Source organism: Lolium perenne, chromosome 3, assembly GCF_019359855.2.
Source record: "Lolium perenne isolate Kyuss_39 chromosome 3, Kyuss_2.0, whole genome shotgun sequence".
NCBI classification, from domain to species: Eukaryota; Viridiplantae; Streptophyta; class Magnoliopsida; order Poales; family Poaceae; genus Lolium; species Lolium perenne.
In genome coordinates, this window is record NC_067246.2 from 246911415 (window position 1) to 246930628 (window position 19214).

The 19214-nt window shown below is 45.4% G+C and overlaps 1 long non-coding RNA gene across 1 annotated transcript; it reads left to right on the forward strand.

Annotated features, from left to right (window-relative positions):
• The first annotated feature begins 6015 nt into the window (after positions 1 to 6015).
• Positions 6016 to 10573, forward strand: LOC127344613 (uncharacterized). Its single transcript, XR_007878103.1, has 2 exons — positions 6016 to 6328; positions 9966 to 10573. It is a non-coding gene; the product is annotated as an uncharacterized lncRNA (long non-coding RNA).
• The last annotated feature ends 8641 nt before the right edge of the window (positions 10574 to 19214 follow it).

Consider the following 19214-nt stretch of genomic DNA (forward strand, 5'->3'; position numbering starts at 1 on the left):
GAAAGGGGGAATAGATCGCATCAATACCATCATAGTAATAGTTAACTTCATAATCTACAAGAGATCACAATCATAGCATATACCAAGTACTTCATGATGCACACACTGCCAACATTACATCATGGAGGAGGAATAGACTACTTTAATAACATCACTAGAGTAGCACATAGATGATATTCAACTAGATCACAAAGAGAGAGAGATGAACCACATAGCTACAGCGGAGCCCTCAGCCCCGGGGGTGGATTACTCCCTCCTCATCATGGAGACAGCGATGGCGGTGAAGATGGCGGTGGAGACGGCGGTGGAGATGACTCCGGGGGCAATTCCCCGTCCCGGCAGGGTGCCGGAACAGAGACTTCTGTCCCCCGAATTGGAGTTTCACGATGGCGGCGGCTCTGAATGGTTTTCTCTGGTTTCGTCGAACTGGGTCGAGGTTTTAGGTCAGGGACGACTAAATAGGCGAAGAGGCAGCGTCAGAAGGCTGAAGAGGCGGTGACACAATAAGGCGGTGCGGCCAGGGCCTGGGCCGCGCCAGCCTAGTGTCTGGTGGGCCTGTGGCCCCCCTCTGGCTCCTCTCGGGTGTTCTGGAAGCTTCGTGTGATTCTAAGATGCTGGGCGTTGATTTCGTCCGATTCCGAGAATATTTCCTTACTAGGATTTCTGAAACCAAAAACAGCAGAAAACAGGAACTGGCCCTTCGGCATCTCGTCAATAGGTTAGTTCCGGAAAATGCATAAAAACGATATAAAGTATGCATAAAACATGTAGATATCATCAATAATGTGGCATGGAACATAAGAAATTATCGATCCGTCGGAGACGTATCAGTCTTCCATGGGCTGCTAGGATATTTGATGTTGAGATAACACTAGACAAATAAATGTCCAATAATCTGATGGTTTAGCAAGCTATAGGTGCTTTGTGAATCTGGCTGGCTAGTTAGGATCCATCCATGATGGATTTCTTTGGTTATGTCACTGTGTTGACATAACCATTGTTCCCTTGGTGATTTCCTTCTAGTTAACCCTATTGTTTGCTGGCACCAAATGACTTGACAGCCAAGTGATGATACAAACAGGGTTCCCTACCCTTTTCTTTATTTATGTGATGCATGTGTATGCTTATTGATGAGCAAAACATGTGTTTGCTCATGATCATTTGTGTATACCTCACTCCAGCTCGTAGATTAGTTGCCGATGTAGAGGTTTTGCTTCTGGTGATTGATCAAGGCTTGCCCTGCTCCTCCTCCTGGCTTGGCTTGATTAATTTCTGGTGGTTTTGGATAGGTTGAACAGCTCTGGCTGTTCTTCCTGTTCTTGTTGTTCTTACCCTTTGGAGAATCTGTCGATGAGCTGCTAGGGTTTCTGGCTGGTGAAAAGGTTTTATATGGTTCTCTCCTTGCTCCTGTGGTCGACAACAAAGCTGGTCACTTTGGTGACTCTCCCCTGGCCTGGTGTGCTGGTAAGCATGCAACACTCCTTGTGAGCTGCCTGTGTGCTTCTGGTTGGGACTTGTGCTGCTGCTGGATCAGCTCGGCTGATCCCTGATCATATCCTCTCCATTCTATTTCTTTACTAACTTGCCAAGTGGTTTTACCACTCGGCCTAATCCTGGTTCTTGTCTTTGATGTTTCCTATGCAGGGTTTAAGGAGATCATCAAGAAGTTCTTCATCAAGTGTTGATCAAGAAGTTCTTGAGGAATTAACTAGTTTTAGCCATTTACAATACTTTGTAATTTTATTTTTATTTTTCATTTCTTCTATTTTTTAAATGTGTTGTAATGATTATTATTCAAATGAATATTGTAATTGACAATGTATCTTGTGTGGTAATCAATAAAGCTCAAGGTTTTCTCTAATGAGCTTTACTTATAATTTCTATAGTCTCATATTCTTATTTATTCAATTATTTATTGAATTATCCATATCTGAATTATAATATACTTGATTAATGTTTGAATTTTGAAATTCAAACACAACATGTTAGAATTCAATCATTCAACTCAAGTTGAGAAGGAATTTGTTTCCCTCTCTTCTCGAAAACCCTAATTTTGTTTAGCTAGGTCCAAATTTATCGCACTCTCGAAACCCTAATCTTATATGGTGTCGAGAGAGAAACTTGTCCCCCTTTGATGCAGTTTTTCTATAAAAGCGCGAAATTTCCCCAGATTTTACGATGCAATGCACATCCCTTTCTAAATTCTACCCCTCGATTGTCTCTAAACCTGGGATATTACAACAAGGCACTTGCTAGCTAAATAATATAAGTTTATATTTAAAGTTAATGAACTATGCTACATTATACAAGGCACTGCCTAGCTAAATTAAACAAGGCATTGGCTAGCTAAAGTATAAAGATAGTGTATGCCTAGCTAAATTATAAATACAATATATTTATGCACACAATGGAATCAAATTTTAGTCAATAAAAACAATGCAATGAACTAAACTACCTTACATCCACAGGCTAGAAATTTTCTTCCAGTGTTTGCACCCTTCAAAGCACACATACTTGTGGGCTACCCTAGCTAGAGATCGATTGCTTAAAGCAAATTGAGCGATCGGTTTAGGACATAATTTTTTCCATTTTAGGAACGTTTGGGACTGTAGTATATGCTATTTCAGGAAAGTTCTGCATGCATATAGAAGGTAACAAATCTGATGACGTAAGCGAGAATCTTTCTAATTTTGAAAATTCAAAACGTTTTATCTCACAAACAACAACTCCGATTTGAGATCTGTTTTCACCTATGAGTCGATCTCGTCGAGATCTTCAAAATTAGCACCCATGTTTATATGTTTCGACAAACTTTTTTTCGGGCTAAAAGTTATCAACCCTCTCTATCTGAATAATCAATCCCTCCGTACTTCAGTGATCAATGGTGAATATATAAAATTATCAACATGGTGCAGGCTGGAAAGTTCTGCATGCATGCACAAATAGACGAATCTGCTGATGTCAGCGGAATCTTTTCCAAATTTGAAAATTCAAAACGTTTTATCTCACAAACGACAACTCCAAATTAAGATCTGTTTTCACCTATGAGTCGGTCTCGACGAGATCTTCAAAACTAGCACCCATATTGATATGTTTCGAGAAACTTTTTTCTGGCTAAAAGTTATCAACCCTCTCTATCTGAATAATCAACCTCTCCCTACTTGAGTGATCAACGGTAATGAATAAAATTATCAACCTGGTGCATGTTATTGAGGGAAAGTTCTGCATGCATGCACAAATTGACGAATCTGCAGATGTCAGCGGAATCTTTTTCAAATTTGTAAATTCAAAATGTTTTAACTTTCAAACGATAACTCCAAATTAAGATTCGCTTTCACCAATAAATCTGTCTCGACGAGATCTTCAAAACTAGCACCCATGTTGATGTGTTTCAAGAAACTTTTTTTTGGGCTAAAAGTTATCAACTCTCTCTATCTGAATAATCAACCCCTCCGTATTTGAGTGATCAACGGTAAATGTATAAAATTATCAACCTGGTGCAGGCTATTGAGAAAAAGTTCTGCATGCATGCACAAAATGGACGAATCTGCTGATGTCAGCGGAATCTTTTCCAAATCTGAAAATTCAAAACGTTTTAACTTTCAAACGACAATTCCAAATTAAGATTCGCTTTCACCAATAAATCCGTCTCGACGAGATCTTCAGAACTAGCACCCATGTTGATATGTTTCGAGAAACTTTTTTTCGGGCTAAAAGTTATCAATCCTCTCTATTTGAATAATCAACCCTCCATACTTGAGTGATCAACGGTAACATGTATAAAATTATCAATCCCAAAGTTAATTTTATTTGAAATAGTTTAGCGAATTTTTTTTTAGTTTAGGAGTTATCAACCCGGTGTCCTATTATTTATCAACAATAAATATAAATAACTACCAACCCTAAAAATCTAATTTTATTTTGAATATTTTGTCGACTCTCTTTAGTTTACAAGTTATCAACCCGGTGCCCCGTTATTTATCAATGGTAATTATAAATAACTACCAACCCTAAAAAGTATTCCATTTAGAATATTTTAGCCAACATTTTTTTTATTTTACAAGCTATCAACCTGGTGCCTCGTTATTTATCAACGGTAAATATAAATAAATAATAACACTAAAAAGTATTTCATTTAGAATATTTTAGCGACTCTCTTTTAGTTTACAAGCTATCAACCCGGTGACCCGCTATTTATCAATGGTAAATATAAATAAAAATCAACCCTAAAAATTTAATTTAATTTAAAATATGTAGCGACTCTTTTTTGTTTACAAGTTATCAACCCGGTTCCTCGTTATTTATCAACGGTAAATATAAATACCTAGCAACCCTAAAAAGTAAATTTCATGTAGAATTTTTTTAGCAACTTTTATTAGCTTACAACTTAAAACAGTACTTAATTTTAGTAGCAAGTGGTAGTTCATTTGAGTTGCAAGTGGATCTTCCCACCCGTTATTTCCCCCCTTAAAAAGCACTGGCCCGAAAAAGGGAATTGCAAAAGAACCCCATTAAATATGAATTATTGTACGGAAATAAAACCCGAAAGGGAATTGAAAAAAGAGAATTGAGAGTCTGGCTCGTGCTGAAGAAAAAGAGTGAGATGCTATGTGTATGCATGCAACAACTTATGAAAGAGTGCTGAAAAGTTGGCTCATTAAATGCAAATCCATGAGATGCTATGTGCATGTGCATGTATGCAGTGTGAACGCTCTTGGCTGCATGCAATCGAGCGAGCGATTGCCAGGAAGGGAATTTGCATACTTGTACATGGACATATCATGCTTGCACCTCAGATCACAATCATCATAGCCGGTTTAGTTGGGTCTAAAATTATCGGAAATTGCTTTGTAAATAATGTGGACTACGATGAGGATCACTTGGCGCGCAAGTTCGCTAAGAGTATGTCTAACAGGCCCCGTATAACCCGCCCACCCCGTAAAATTCCGGCGGGATACGGGGCAGGCGCGATTTGGGCCGTCTAGCAGGCCCCGTATTCGGGCCGGCCCGTTTCGGCGGAATACGGGGCCCAGGAAATCGGCCCCGTCGCCCCCTACTTATACTGGGCGCAGGTGCGAGTGAGGGGTTAACCCCTCACTCGCAACCCTAGCTCCGCCGTGCGCCGCCGCCTCCTCCATCCTTCTCCGGCGACAAATTACTCGCTCCCCCGCGCCGCATTCCACCCCATCTCCGGCATGGACTCCCGCCGCCGCAGTACCGCGTCGCCGGCGAGCGGATCGAAGCGATCCCGCTCGCCGGACACCGTAGAGGAGGTGTGGCGGCTCAAGTGCAAGAGGTCCGCCGCCGGGAGCCGCCGCGCGGCGTGCCGGTACGCCGGCGCGCTGTACGTGCCGGATTCGCTCCGGGAGTACGCCGCCGGTGGGCGGTGGTACCGACAAGACCCGCCGCTCAAGCCGATGAGCGGCAGAGCCTTCGAGAAGTGGCTCGCCGAGTGGCAGCACGAGCGCGCGTCCAAGGCGGCATGGGCGGCGACCATCGGCAGCACCAGCAGTGGAGGAAGCGGAGGCAGCGAGGAGGAAGAGGAGGCGGCAGAGGAGGAGGCGGCCTTCCGGCGTGCGGTGGCCGAATCCGAGGCGGATGCCGTCGAGAAAGCTCGGGCGGAGGCAGAGGAGGAGGCGGCGGCCATCGCCACCGTCCGGGAGTTCGAGACGCGGGAGGCGCGGGAGGCGTAGGAGGAGGCGGCCTCCATCGCTTTCATCCTCTACGTCATCCTTGACGAGTAGATGTAGGATGGATGTAGTATGATCCGTAGTATGATCGAAATGTATGTATGATCCGTAGTATGATCAATGAAGATGAACTTCCCGGGATTTTTATTTTTAAAAATACAGGACGAAATACGGGGTCTGCTAGACGGAATGGCTCAGCGAAATACAGGGCCTGTTAGACATGCTCTAAAAAGGATCACTAGACTTCGATCTTAACCATCTAGCGGTACTAAAAGAGAAAGGGCAAGGCATGAAGGCTAGTTCGCTAAAAAGGACAACTAGGCAGGAGAAATAAAGGCCCAAAGGGTTCACCACTACTGAACGTCTTTTCTTTCTTCCTCGAGAAACAAGTACTCTAATGGCGCCTCTGAGAGATTAGGGTACGGGTGCTCGACCAGGCGGGCCCCCTTTGTTCCGGCAGCCCGGGGCGGCCGCCTCCCCCCCCGCTCAGGGCTGGCCTTCGATGCTTGCCCGGCGCCGAGGTCAACGTTTAGTGCAGTCATAAATCGCCAATCCATCGAAGGCGGCGATTCACAGAGCACAGCTGCAAGTGCGGAGCGAGCACGGCCGGCCGCAGGGCTGCGACGATGGAATCCCAAGTCAGTTTACGCTCGCCTCTAATTCTTATTGGCTCAAATTCCCGAATGTTAGTCCTCGGCTCATCTCTGAATATTACATTGATGTTTACCTTCAGAACATTAGAAGTAGATTTCATTTTGCAAAAGACTATAGAAGTAGAATTGTAGGAACTACAAACATGAAAATTTTATAAGAAAATATTTGCCTATTTGGTTGTCCACATGTTTTTATGCGTGGACACGAAGAGACGGTGATCCAGATCAGTTCCTAACTTTTTCAAGCCACAGTTAGTTAAATCTCTCGGGTCTTTGCCATGTGAACATGATGTTAGTGCCAATCCAAATAACGGGCAAGCAAGATAATAGAACAATATAATGCAGGATTGGAGATCTAAAACAATCCAAATAGTCTCGTGCGAGCTAGCTAAATCTCTCGGTTCTTTGGTTGTCCAACTTCGCAATAGTATATATACTTCATATTGGAAAACAGAGTGTATAGTTTGACTAACTATACTAATTTAAAGCTGGGCTCTGCTCGAGCCTTCTGTCTATAGTTTGACTAACTAAATGTACGATATTTATCAGTCTGTAAATGGACATGTCCACGGCTGGCCATGGGCTTGCCGTTTGTGCACACTTGATTAAACCGGATTGTGATTTTGCCCATTAATACACGCTTTAGTGCCGTGGCGTCCCGTCAGCTCCATTATACTCGCCTTGGTACTCCTCTTCTCCTGCTCCTCTCTCTGCTTCACCAATCAGCATATATGTACCCACCAATCGGGCATGGAAAAGCCAGTCCAGATCCCAGGACACGCGCGACACGAACTGTTCCATTGGCCTAGGCCGCCTCGCTGCTGACGGTAGCCTCTACACCGCCCGCCTCTGCCTCGTGTCCTGTTTCACCTCCGCTCTCTAGGCGTTGCTCGACAACATGTTGTGTATGCATGATTTCAGCTGTGTGGCACAAACATTAACTCCAATCACGATTAGGCACGTAGAGCCGATCGACCAATCACGTGGATATGTTGAACACGGTCTGAACCCACACATCGAGCAAACCGAACCCACACATCAACCAAAGTAGATCAACAGATTGACATTGCAGATGCCTTCATGAGCTCTATCGAGCACACCAATCCTATATCGAGTGAAGAACAACCAAACACTAGAGCACGCCATCAAGAACCTCCATGAGAGGCCCAAGTCCGCCAACCTTGCGCTCCGTAGGGACTATACCACCAGCAACCAGGAAGATTCATCGCCATCGCTTCCCTTTAAGATAACTGAGACAGAAGAAAACATTACAAACTTACAATCAATTGCTATTGTGAACCGACTGATCTTTTTTTGATAAAAGGCGCTTTATTACTTAGAAGTATTAAACATTGATCCCCCTATGCATAACTAAGTTGCACATAGCCGCTGAAACCCAAAGTATGAAGAGATAAAAATAAAAAGGTGCAAGACACGTAATCATCTAAGAAACTCCAAAAACGTCTAAGGTGATGGAGGGTCAATCCATAGATTGTGCTGCCATCCATGTTGGATAAAATATTCCTCGTCGTGTCCTCCAACCGTGTGGACACATCCATAAACAACCTGCGATCCTCTAAACGCTGAAGAGACGACCATGAACTGAGCAAAGTTGTGCATCGATAGATAAACTGCATGAGAGAAGAATTTTTATCATTAAAAACCTTGTCATTTCTACATACCAATACCGACTAAATAACGGCAAGCACTCGCACCCTAATGGCGCTGCTTGACAACATGTTGCGTATGCATGATTTCAGTTATGTGGCACAAACATTAACCCCAATTCCCTGATGACGACGGTTAAGCACATAGAGCCGATCTGCCAATCACGTGGGCATGTTGAACTTGGTCCTCGAAACCCACACATCGAGCAAAGTAGATCAACAGATTGACATTGCAGATGCCTTCGTGGGATCTCTCGAGCACTCCAATTCTATAAAAAGGAAAGGAAAGGACGTACCCAGTGCTGAGAGCTCCCGCACTGTGCGGGGTCTGGGGAAGGTGTTAGTGGCAAGCCTTACCCTCATGAAGTGCAATATGAGGAGACCGCGACTCGAACCTGGGACCTCTCGGTCACAGGCGGTGAGGCTCTACCGCTGCACTAGGCCCGCCCTTCATACCGATCGGAAAACAACCAGCCACTAGAGCACGCCGACGAGAACCTCCATGAGAGGCTGAAGCCCGCTAACCTTGCGCTCCATAGGGAATATACCACCAGCCAAGAACCGAGAAGATTCATCGCCATCAGTTCCCTTTAAGATAATGTAGACAGAAGAAAAAGTTGCAATCAATTGCTCGTGTGAATTAACCGAACTTTTTTAAGCACTACACCCGGCCACTGCATAACTAAGACACACATAACTGCTCAAACCCAAGCATATCAAGAGATAAAAATAAAAAGGCGCAATACAAGTAAGCGCTGCAGAAATAAAGGGGAGGTGGGACTTGTCATGTCTTTGAACCATAAAGATTAGAACTTACATGACTCGTCATCTCCTGGTACTGTTTCCAAGCCGCTCTCTTAAGGTTCCAGTCGGCTACAACCGTCAAATACTTCTCATAAGCGGCCGCGTAGGTGGCCTCAAAGTTAGCCTAAATTTCCAAGAAAAGGAGTCTCGTCAATTTAGCCATTCAGGAATGAATGTTGGAAAAGAAGTTGAAAACGAGAAAACTTACATCGGTACGACCATGTCGAGGAGGCGCGATCGGTGGGTCGTCGGCGGTGAGGGTAGACTTGATCTGCGTGAGGGTCTTCTGCGGCTTGATCACCCCACTAAGAAGCTTCATACGGCCATGCTCCGAGCCACGCCCCGCCACCATAATCGCCATCAAGTCGGTCTCCTCCTGAATAGGATCATCCACCTCCGGATGAAGACCCTTGAATGCCTGGAAGTACTTGTCCAACTCCGTTTCGGCATAGCCAAAGTACTTGGGAAGCGAGGACTGAGGCTGGCTCAGATCAGGATGCTTCAGCTTCATCTTCTACCACCCTCCCACCTCGGTGAGAGGCTCCCCAAGTTCTGCCTCCTGCACAACAAAAGAACCCCAATAACCGTGAAGAAGGATACACCTGGGGGTTTATCTTTGGATCCAAAACCATCTCAAATCACTTGTGTGCATGCCATGTGATGAGGACATCCCTACCATACTACCATCTACGTCATTACCAACTGAAGATGAACCTGCTGTGAAGCTCAAGTCCAATGAAGTTCGGATTGGACCGATTACAAGAGCTCGTGCGAAGCTACTTAAACAACAGGTGAACTTGTTCCTAAACGATACTTTGATTGATCAGAATTTTATACTACCTAAGTCCTACTCCCTCCATTTCAATCTATAATGCCTATAGATTTTCTGCACGGTAATTAGCACAAGTCATTTTTTAACACAAAACCCCCTTATTTTCAGTCTATAATTCCTATAGGAGGTTGTACCGTAAATCGGTTCCCAGATTTTATGCACGGGATCAGATCGGTTTCTTTATTTTCTGCTATTCAGCTGATTGGTTGAAGGGGTTCTTTACAAATAAACGCAGATCTACTCTTATATTATGAAACAAATGCAGAAAATCTATAGGCATTATACATTGACGGAGGGAGTATTACTTATGTATCATCAGGTATGAAGAGGAGACAAGCATCGCACGAGGAGGAGAGGAGCAGCTGGACGTGAAGATGGACGTGGAGCTGGACAAGGAGCTGGACATGAAGATATCCCATGGACGCGCGAGGGAGGAGCGGGAGGCATGCGCGAGAGGAGAAGACGAAGTCCAGGCTGGCCCAGCACCCGGTCAGACCGGCCGCCACGCCGGCGCGCCCGGTCCCTGGCCCGATCCAACCGGGCGGCCAGCCGGATCCACCCTGGCGCCAACCGGACGCCACGCTGACAGCAACCGGACGGGTTACTGCGCCACAATTTTAGAGCCCGGTTGCCACCCGGTCCCTGGCCCCGTTTGAACCGGCCAACCCGGTCCCAGGCCCGGTCGACCGGCCCCCAGACCGGCCGTGTCCGAGTCTGTCTCGACCAGATCTATTCTGGGTCGGTTATTTTCGTACTTTTTCGACCTGAGGTCGTCCCGGACGCCTATATAAGTGCCCAGGATGCTCCCCTAGCTGTTTTAGACCACGTTTAAGATAAACCCTAGTTCTTAGTTGTTTGCTATGCAAAACTATTGAATTCCCTACACCATATTGCTCGATATTGTGTAGATCTGAAAGTCTTGTGTGATCTGCTGTTCCATTGAGAATTAGACGGTTGCAACTTACCGCTTCGTGGTTGGTGGCTACGTGCGCAAGTGTGTGGAGTTACGAATATCTTGCAGGGTTGAGAGTTGTTGCATTGGCGACAGGGACCAATCGAGAGATCTCGTTGCGTCATACAAATTATCATCCACTTCATCCAAGTTACCTCCGCTGCAATCATCCCGTGATCATCATCACCACCGTTGCTTACTGAGAAGATCGGGCCACCCCTTATCATCTTGGTATCAGATTCTCGGGTTCCCTCGGTAAGCCATCCACAATCCACCCCATAGTTGAGTTGTGAGTGTTTCCTATCCAGAAAAAGCCAAAAAAAATTAGGGTTAAGGTTTGCCATAGCTTTGGATTGCACTAATTTCAAGTTTTAGTTGCTTTTCGTAGTTGTTTTTGCGTATCTTTTTCTTGCATCTAGTATTGTTAGGGTTTGAGTTTCTATTATCATCTAGTTTCAGTTTTTGTTACTCCGAATCCACATAGCGTACAGTGTGCTTGTTCCCAACCATAGACACAACCTTTCGATATACGTGACTAGGAACTTTCCCAGAAGAGACTAGTTTTACCGCTCGACAGGCTGCTCATTAGGGTTTTGGTGCTTTGCATATCTTGTTGGCCGTGTTATCAAGGAGTTGAGTCAAAAAAATAAAAAAAATAGAAAAGAAGCAAAAAGAGCTACATAGCTGCATTACAAAAAGAAAATCCAAAAAGACAAAGTGTCAAGTGCTAGTAAGATCAAGTGAAGGCCTAGTTTACTTTTCTACACCTGTAGTTGAGCAATCTTGTGCCTGTTTCGTTGAGCTTTGCTAGTGTCTCTCGAGTGCATTGCAACCTTTCCTCCATATAGTTGCATTGCCACATTTATCGCCTTGTGTAAGTATCTTTGGTTGTCTACGGTCAGCGCTAGAGCTTGTTATTGGTGCAAATAGGTAGCCCACCTACAGCCCCACATATACCCTGCTTTGCCGTGTGATTTGTTCTTATACCCTTGATATTCGCTCCGCTACGTCCGTGCACTAGTTGTTACTACAAGTGGTAAGCAACACTAATTTACTTTGGAACGGTAAGATTTTCTTTTCTTATCAGTTTTGAGTGAGTTGTGAGAGTACCACCATATTTTTTTTGATTTAGTGCACTAAGCTACTAATCATGTCTGCTAGTGATGAAAAAATTGTTAACCAGGAGAACAAGAACTCCGCGGATTTGATGACATGGAGAGAGTATGAGGCTCTTCGTAATGAGATGCGACGTGAATTTCGCGCTCAGGATGATGAGCTTAAAGGGATGGTCCAAGAGATCTCCCAAAAGTTGGATGCTACTAATGAGACCGTCACTACAATGCAAGATCAAATGACAGATATTCAACGCACTCTTCGAACTTTGCAAATGTCTGTTGAGAACCTTACAAATCGACAGCAACAACAACATGAAGACGCTGATGAAGTACCTGGTCGTGGTGATCGTCCTCGTGGTTGGGCTCCGCTTGGCCGCAATGGTCGTGGACTTGATGAGGAAGATGGTTTGGGTAAGCCTAAGTTCTCCATACCCAAGTTTGAAGGAGGAGCTGATGTTGAAGAATACCTCACTTGGGAGCTCAAGATTGAGAAGTTATGGAACTTACATCCGAACTACACTGAAGATAGGAAGATCAAGCTTGCTTCTTCCGAATTTGATGGCTATGCATTGCGTTGGTGGGATGCACTTGTTCGTAATCGACACGAGGATGGTGAGCAGCCTATTGTCAAATGGCGTGCTATGAAGGAAGCGATGAATTCTCATTTTGTGCCCACTAATTATTTGCGTACAATATATGATAAGTTGACCTTATTGAGGCAAGGTGTGAAGACTGTTGATGAGTACTACATGGAGATGGAGATGCTTATGCAGCGTGGCCGTGTCCGTGAGTCTCTAGAGATGACAATGCAGCGTTTTCTCGACGGATTGAAGTATGATATCAAAGGCATTGTTCGTCACTACAGTTACACTAATATGAATCAATTGTTACATCATACAAGAGAAGCTGAATCACAAATGGCTGAAGAAGCAAAGGTTAAAGGTCGTGCTATGGGAGCTGGGCGCTTCACACCCCGCGCGCCTCCACCTACGGCACCGGCGCCATCGACGCGCTCCGCACCTTACTCTACTCCGCCTAGCAAGCCGGTCTCCAATGTGTCTAACACAAAGAAGTCTGAATCTGCTGCAAGTACGAGTGGTTCTAACATGTCTACTGCGCGTAACCGTGATATGGCTTGTCATACATGTGGTGGCAAAGGTCACTTCAGGAGAGATTGTCCTAACCGCAAAGTCATGATTATCAATGAGGACAATGAGTATGAGACTGGAGATGATGTTGATCCTAATGCTCCAGAAGATGATGACTATGACACTGATGGTGAAGATGCATATCCGTCTGATGCTCGCACCATTGTTGTGTCGCAGCGTGCTCTTAATGTGTTGCCTAGTGCATCTACTCAGCGCTGCAATTTGTTCCAAACAAAGGCTTTGGTTGGTCCTGACAAGGCTTGCAAAGTCATTATTGATGGCGGGAGTTGCCGCATTTTAGCAAGCAAGGAGTTGTGTACCAAGCTGAAGTTGAAGTATCTACCGCACCCGCATCCATACTATATTCAGTGGTTGAGCGACAATGGTGAGATGAAGGTAAACCACATGGTGCGTGTTGAGTTTGCTATTGGACCGTATAAGGATTGCATTGACTTTGATGTGGTTCCTATGACGGTGTGTCACCTACTATTGGGTCGACCTTGGCTATATGATCGTTATGTGCAACACAATGGCCGTGCCAATACATATCACTTAGAGTTCAAGGGCAAGAAAATGAACTTACAGCCTATGTCACCACAACAAATTGTCAATGAATCTCGTCAGAAAGTTGAAGTAAACTTAGAGGATGCTTCTTTAGATAGGCGAGAGAATTGTAATGTCGTGAGTGATATAACGAAAAGTGAGAGAGTGAATTCCTTAGTCTCATTAGCCACCAAAGAAGACATGAGAGAATTTAGTGAGGATCCTACAGCCATGCCACTTGTGCTCTTGTACAGGGGTACGGTTTTGGTTTCTAACGACATGACCCCTCTTCCTCTTGGTGTTTCTAATGTTTTGCAGGAATTTGGCGACGTGTTTCCGGATGAGGTAAACGCAGGACTACCACCATTGCGAGGTATTGAGCATCAAATCGACTTGATTCCTGGAGCTTCGCTACCCAACGGGCACCATATAGAACGAACCCCGAAGAAACGAAGGAGATACAGAAGCAAGTACAAGCGCTACTCGACAAAGGTTATATCCGCATAAGCCTTAGTCCTTGTGCTGTTCCTGTTATTTTAGTTCCTAAGAAAGATGGTACATGGCGTATGTGCGTAGATTGTAGAGCTATAAACAACATTACTATTCGATATCGTCACCCTATTCCCCGTTTAGAGGATATGCTAGATGAATTAAGTGGTGCTGCTGTGTTCTCTAAAATTGATTTGCGTAGTGGTTATCATCAAATTAGGATGAAAGAAGGGGATGAATGGAAAACAGCCTTTAAAACAAAATTTGGTTTATATGAGTGGTTAGTAATGCCTTTTGGTTTGACTAATGCAACTAGCACTTTCATGAGACTAATGAACCATGTTTTGCGTGAATTTATTGGCAAGTCTGTGGCTGTGTACTTTGATGACATATTAATCTACAGCCGCAATGAATCTGATCATAATATACATATTCGACATGTTTTGCAAGTGTTGCGTGATAATAAACTCTATGGTAATCTTGAGAAGTGCACGTTTTGCAAAGACAAGGTCATATTTCTGGGCTATGTTGTCTCTCAGCATGGAGTAGAAGTAGATGTGTCTAAAATTGAAGCTATTCAAAATTGGTCTACTCCCATGAATGTGAGTCAAGTTACAAGTTTTCATGGTCTAGCTGGATTTTATAGAAGATTTGTGCCCAACTCTAGTACTATTGCTGCACCTTTGAATGACTTAACTAAAAAGGGTGTAATATTTGAGTGGGGCGCAGCCCAAGATCATGCTTTTGATAAACTTAAGAGATTGTTAACTTCTGCATCGTTGCTTGCACTTCCTGATTTCACTAAGCAATTTGAGATTGAATGTGATGCTAGTGGTATTGGAATTGGTGGTGTGTTGATGCAAGAGGGTCGACCTATTGCATATTTTTTTGAGAAACTGTCTGGTGCTAAGTTGAACTATCCTATATATGATAAAGAATTGTATGCTTTAATTAGAGTTCTTGAGGTTTGGCAACATTACTTGTGGCCAAAAGAATTTATCATACATTCTGATCATGAAGCTTTAAAATACCTGAAAGCTCAGTCTACTTTGCATAAGCTTCTTGCCAAGTGGGTTGAGTTCATTGAGTCTTTTCCATACATTATTAAGCATAAGAAGGGAAAAGATAATATTGTTGCTGATGCTCTATCTAGGAAGAATATGCTATTAACTCAACTTGATGTTAAAATTCCTGGATTAGAAGTACTATGTGATTTGTATGCCACTGATCATGATTTTGCTGAACCATATCGCTTATGTGCTCTTGGTAAAGCATGGGAAAAATATCACATACATGATGGGTTCTTATTTAGAGCTAACAAACTATGTGTTCCAGAATCGTCTGTGCGTTTACTCTTATTGCAGGAATCACATACTGGAGGTTTGATGGGTCACTTTGGGCGTGAGGAGACGCTACTCATGCTAGCTGACCACTTTTATTGGCCAAAGATGAGGCGGGATGTGGACAGGTATGTGAAGAGATGCATTACTTGCAACAAGTCCAAGTCCAAGCTGAAGCCTCACGGTTTGTATACTCCTTTACCGGCACCTACTACACCATGGGAGGATATAAGTATGGATTTTGTGTTGGGTTTGCCGCGTACTAAAAGAGGCCATGATTCGATATTTGTGGTAGTGGACGGATTTTCTAAAATATCACACTTTATTGCCTGCCACAAAAGCGACGATGTGTCGCATATTGCTAACCTGTTTTTCAGGGAGGTTGTACGACTACATAGAGTCCCGAAGACTATTGTTTCTGATCGTGACGTGAAGTTTATGAGCTACTTCTGGAAGGCGATGTGGAGAAAGCTAGGGATGAAGCTACTGTTCAGTACTACTTGTCATCCCAAACTGATGGTCAAACCGAAGTGGTGAATAGAACCTTGTCACAACTGTTGAGATCCATGATCAAGAAGAACCTGAAGGAGTGGGAAGAGTGTTTGCCGCATGTGGAGTTTGCTTACAACAGGGCGGTACATTCTACCACGGAGCTATGTCCTTTTGAGGTGGTGTATGGTTTCAAACCCATTACTCCACTTGACTTGTTGCCTTTACCCATACATGAGAGAGTTAATATGGAGGCATCCAAGAGGGCAGATTTTGTGCGAAAGATCCATGTGAAGACTAAAGAGTTGATAGAGAAGAAAGGCAAGAGCAATGCTGCAAGGATGAACAAGAATCGCAAGGAGATGTTGTTCAAGCCTGGTGATATGGTTTGGGTACATTTTCGCAAGGATAGGTTCCCGAAGCTCCGGAAGTCCAAGTTACTTCCTCGTGGTGCGGGTCCTTACAAAGTGCTTGCCAAGATCAATGATAATGCTTACTCGATAGATCTTCCACTTGATGAGTTTGGTGTCAGTAATTCTTTCAATGTTGCTGATTTGACACCATATGATGGAGAAGACCTTGGAGCATCGAGGTCGACGCCTTTTGAAGGGGGGGAGATGATGAGGACATCCCTACCACACTACCACCTCCGTCATTACCAACTGAAGATGAACCTGCTGTGAAGCTCAAGTCCAATGAAGTTCGGATTGGACCGATTACAAGAGCTCGTGCGAAGCTACTTAAACAACATGTGAACTTGTTCCTAAACGATACTTTGATTGATCAGAATTTTATACTACCTAAGTCCTATTACTTATGTATCATCAGGTATGAAGAGGAGACAAGCATCACACGAGGAGGAGAGGAGCAGCTGGACGTGAAGATGGACGTGGAGCTGGACAAGGAGCTGGACATGAAGATATCTCATGGACGCGCGAGGGAGGAGCGGGAGGCATGCGCGAGAGGAGAAGACGAAGTCCAGGCCGGCCCAGCACCCGGTCAGACCGGCCGCCACGCCGGCGCGCCCGGTCCCTGGCCCGATCCAACCGGGTGGCCAGCCGGATCCGCCCCGGCGCCAACCGGACGCCACGCTGACAGCAACCGGACGGGTTACCGCGCCACAATTTTAGAGCCCGGTTGCCACCCGGTCCATGGCCCGGTTTGAACCGGCCAGCCCGGTCCCAGGCCCGGTCGACCGCCCCCCAGACCGGCCGTGTCCGAGTCTGTCTCGACCAGATCTATTCTGGGTCGGTTATTTTCGTACTTTTTCGACCTGAGGTCGTCCCGGACACCTATATAAGTGCCCATGACGCCCCTAGCTATTTTAGACCACGTTTAAGATAAACCCTAGTTCTTAGTTGTTTGCTCTGCAAAACTATTGAATTCCCTACACCATATTGCTCGATATTGTGTAGATCTGAAAGTCTTGTGTGATCTGCTGTTCCATTGGGAATTAGACGGTTGCAACTTACCGCTTCGTGGTCGGCGGCTACGTGCGCAAGTGTGTGGAGTTGCGAATATCTTGCAGGGTTGAGAGCTGTTGCATTGGCGACAGGGACCAATCGAGAGATCTCGTTGCGTCATACAAGTTACCATCCACTTCATCCAAGTTACCTCCGCTGCAATCATCCCGTGATCATCATCACCACCGTTGCTTACTGAGAAGATCGGGCCACCCCTTATCACCATGTAGAGACACACAAGTTTTGGGGCCATTCCCACCCTCCGATGCTCGATTTCTGACGAAACCCTAGTTATGTTGACCGCGTGGTCTACCCCTTTGACGACATCCCAGCGGGGGTCCCTCGGTGGGCATATTCCTTCATTTGAGCTTGGTTAGGTTATAGGTGCATGTGGTAACAAGGATCAACCCATATGATCTCAAGGTTCTCTCCGGTCTACCCACACACGATACAAAGCATTTAAATAACTAGACCCACACAAAACGTCCAAAGCATTTAGATAACTGGACCCACACAAGAACTGAAACACTTAAAGAACTACACCCATACACGAACCAAAACACTTAAAGAACTACATCCACACACAAACCAAAACAATTAAATTAACTACATCCACACACGAACAAAGCACTTAACACTGGTTTGACATATGACCCGCTAGACACACGGACTCGACACACACACATAATAATCAGTTGTCGAAATCTTCGTCCTCTCTGGAGGTGTCCTCTGAAGCGGTACTTGAGAGGTTCCACAACCACCGTTCATCATCTGGCCCCCATGTCGATGCCACTCCTTTGGCACACTCCGCTTCATATTCGGCCCTCCTCTACCGCTTTCCCGCCCTCCTCTCTCTCTCTCTCTCTCTCTCTCCTGTACGACTACTTCTCCTTCCAGAATACGTGCGTGGCATGGACGTCTCCGAGATTGTCTCTGCACCACTGCGCTATGAACTGCTCGTCTACCTCGGTGGTATCAATCCGCCGCTGACCATCGCTGTACCGCCGGGCTTGACCCTCTGAGCGAAGTAGCGACTCACTAGCGAGACTCTCAGCTTCCATCAGAGACCTGACCTCCGGGAAGTTCATTTCGTGGCGCGACCGGCAAAACCTACAAGCCGCAACATCGTATGCGCGGGAAGCAGCCTCCTTCGTGTAGAAGGTGCCGAGCCACACACGCGCACCACCGGCGGTGATTTCAGCCGCGAAATGGCCCGCATGCCACTTGCGAACGCCGCTGAAGCCCGTGTTGCTACGGCGAAGAGAAGCCATCTCAACGGAAGCTGAGCTCAGAGGATTCTGTGGTGGTGTTGGATGAGAGAAGTGATGAGGAGATAAATGTTGCTGGTGCTGTTAGTGGAGAAGGCATGACTATATATTGGCCAACGAGGGGCTGAAACGGCAGGAATACTTGGCGGGAGAGAATGGGCGCGAGAACAATGGCGGGAAATAAAGGGCGGGAGAGAAGGAGTGGGAAAGGGTTGGCAGGGAAAAATGGAGGCATAGTTGTGCCGACGGCATGCCGTCGGCACATATAATATAAAACTGTGTCGACGGCCTAGCCGTCGGCATACCTGACCGCTGTTTTCTCCCCCGTGACGGGGTTGTCGGTGACCCACCACCTGGTTATGTGCCGATGGCCAGAAGCTGTGCCGATGGCGAGCTTCACAGCTGACCTTGTGCTGACGGCAAGTCTATGCCGACAACGTTCTTCGTGGCCTGGCGTCGAGGTCTTCTGTGCCGACGGCTGCTGTCGGCCCAAGATCTGGCCGTCGGCACCTTGGCGGGTTCCCGTAGTGATAAGGAGAACAAAAATATGAAACCTAGAGGTATAACTCGAGGATGATTTGAGCGAGTGAATATTCTTGGTCCTATGCATTCTCTGGTGGTCTCTATGACTTACGAAACAAGTCTTTTTGTCATAAGTATACCCCTATCCTTAGTTTGTTTTGTCACCTTGTTTCTATTTTTATTTCCCCGTTCAAGTACTTGAGGATACTTTCGCCTGGTCCGATTTAATTTCGGGCATC